Source organism: Coregonus clupeaformis, chromosome 12 (genome assembly GCF_020615455.1).
Source record: "Coregonus clupeaformis isolate EN_2021a chromosome 12, ASM2061545v1, whole genome shotgun sequence".
Taxonomy (NCBI): Eukaryota; Metazoa; Chordata; class Actinopteri; order Salmoniformes; family Salmonidae; genus Coregonus; species Coregonus clupeaformis.
Window position 1 is genome coordinate 58,379,429 of NC_059203.1, and position 2,923 is coordinate 58,382,351.

General features: G+C 44.1%; 1 long non-coding RNA gene across 1 annotated transcript; it reads left to right on the top strand.

Annotated features, from left to right (window-relative positions):
* Positions 1-1,224: 1,224 nt before the first annotated feature.
* Positions 1,225-2,239, top strand: LOC121578693. The gene is made up of 3 exons (XR_006002811.2): positions 1,225-1,305; positions 1,841-2,004; positions 2,109-2,239. It is a non-coding gene; the product is annotated as an uncharacterized LOC121578693 (long non-coding RNA).
* The last annotated feature ends 684 nt before the right edge of the window (positions 2,240-2,923 follow it).

A 2,923-nucleotide genomic window follows, 5' to 3' on the forward strand; every position in this document is an offset into this window, starting at 1 on the left:
AGGACTCTAGAGCAGGGGTAGGCAACCCTGTTACTGGAGTGCCGCAGGTACTGCATGATTTTGTTCCAACTAGGCCCTAAACCAGGGGTGCGTTCAGTTCGCTTGAACGCTTGCTACATTGCAGAACGGTTTGAACTGAACGACACATTTTCCCAAAACATAATTTTACGTTTTTGAACAGACTTTGAGATACGTATGCGCAGTTCAAAGGGCGTATTTAAAGGGCAGCGGTGCAATTTGAACCCACAACCCAACCCTTCCCCGTTTTTCAACTGGTCATTCAGTACAGCACCGCTTCCGTTCAATTGAACGTTCTATTACGTTTTTATGTACTGAATGCAGCCCTGACCAACTGAGCTAATGAATCAGTTCAGTAAGTGCCTAAATTCAACACACCTGGTCTTCCAGGTCAGTTAAATCAAAACACCAGGGTTCCCTACCCCTGCCCTAACGGTATTAGTCAATGCTTATGAACTGAATATTGTATGTCACACATGTCAAACTTATTCCATGGAGGCCCAAGTGTCTGCTGGTCTTCGCTCCACCCTTGTACTTGATTGATTAATTAAGGTCACTAATTAATAAGGAACTCCCCTCACCTAGTTATCTACGTCTTAATTGAAAGGAAAAACCAAAGACCTGCAGACACTCGGCCCTCCGTGGAATGAGTTTGACACCCCTGCGCTACACTATAGGCTCTTATTATCACACAAACCAGGGTTGGAGTCAATTCCATTTTAATTCCAGTCAATTCCTGAATTTATTGGAATTAGAATACAATTGATTTCAGATCTGCCACACTCTGTATCATAGACCACTCAAACTCAACTCTGGACTTCAAGGCCAGTTCCACTGCAATTTTTAATTGTTCCCCTCTAATCAGTGACTGATTTAGACCTGGGACACCAGTTGTGTGCAATTAATTATCAGGTAGAACAGAAAAGCAGCAGGCTCCGGATCTTGTTGTGTAAGAGTTGAGTACCCCTGGCATAGGAGCGACTCACTAACTGTAAGTCGCTCTGGATAAGAGCATCTGCTAAATGACTAAAATGTAAAAATGCACAGACCAATTCTTGGTTATTAAGTGGTTGCATGTTCCTTCCACTGCTGCAACATTTGGAAGGTTAAATCGATGTGCATTTGTAAACCTTTGCTCATACTTTGTCTTTTAAAAAGGTGTAACAAATGAATTGTACCTTTTTTTTTTTTTATCACAAGAAGAACGTTCACCCTTTTTACAAAAAAAGGATCCTCACCAAGATCATGCTGCCATCAATGCAGCCTCACAATCGTCAACCCAAGCCGGTGAGTCTGCAAGAATCAACTCAAATTAAACAATGTAAGTAAATGTCATGTTTGCTGTCCTCTCTTGGACTGTCGCTAGCCGCAGTGGAGAGGTTTGCGTACTCCGATGACCCTTCGAGCAATGCCGGAGGTGGTATACACCCCCTGCAGGTGTAACCAAGCCAGACCGGTCGAAGGGTAGAAGGCAGACCAAGCAATCCCTGGTCCTCCAGGTTGGGGATTTCTGTACTATATCTTCCTTTGTTTCTTAATTAACATGCAAGAGGTGTGGTACACTCCTAGCCGCTACCGCCATCCTGCAACCGGCTACTTGGCGGACAGGCTGAGGAACATAAGAAAACTTCTGAGTGCCCCTGGAAGGGAGGCCAGACGCTCTCGAGTGCAGACAGAGAGGATGGAATCTTCTCAGGAATTTATTATTTTAGTTACTATGCCAAATGAGAGCTCTTGACAATTAGTTTTAAAAATATATCCTAAAGGTATTCAGAGTGACTAAGTCATTTGTAATAATGATTGTGTTTTCCCTCACCATCAGAGTTGAGTCAGGGAGTGGCTAAAGAGCAACCAAGATCCACCAAACCAGGCCAGAGAACTTGAGAGCCACCGTACTACATCGGGCGGCATGGATTCGGGAGAACAGCAGCAAAACCCTACAGGAGATAACGCTGGAGTGGCAAAGAACCTGACACCCCAGGAATGGTTTGTATACTTGAATGTATTGATGAATGGTAAATAAATAGTGCATATTCAAGATGTATAATTATGTAACCTGTTCTAATTTAATGTTGAAAATGTCCACTCAGGTATCACAAGACCTTGAAATTTCGTTCCCGGAGGTAAACCACTGGCTGTATGAGTTTTGGCTCCCAGTGATAATGGAGGAAGTCCTCTTCACCAAAAAAGAAAAGGGCCAGTGACCTTCTCCCAGACCCTGAGGAAACCTTGACACCGGGTAAGACATTGTGACCTGTGGAGGAGTTTCTCTTTCTGCTGCTTTTGATCTAACTTCTAGTTCTGAGGTACATTTCAAATATTGTGTTCACTCAGACACGTGGTATTGTAGCCCTGACGGTGATCCCTGCCTTTCTGCCCTCCTCACCGTACAGGGTGGATGGCAAAACTAATCGCCCCACCTGTGAGAAGGCCAAGCGGGCCTTCATAGCTGTGCAACCTCTAAGTGTTAAACAACAAGTAATAAGGCCAATCAGCATCCAGGACCCAAACTACCCAATTTTATAATAATATATATTTGATTATCTACAAAAGCCAACCTGCAAATTCTACCGATGGAAGTTTCTCTCTCTCTCCCGCACCTGCTGTCTTGACCTCTGAATGCTTGGCTATGAAGCTAACTGACAATTACTCCTGAGGTGCTGATCTGTTGCACCCTCTACAACCACTATTATTATTATTATTATCTATGAACGTTTGAACATCTTGAAGAACGATCTGGCCTTAATGACCATGTACTCTTTAAATCTCCACCCGGCACAGCCAGAAGAGGAATGGCAACCCCTCAGAGCCTGGTTCCTCTCTAGGTATCTTCCTAGGTTCCTGCCTTTCTAGGGAGTTTTGCCTAGCCATCGTGCTTCTACATCTGCATTGCTTGCTGTTTTGG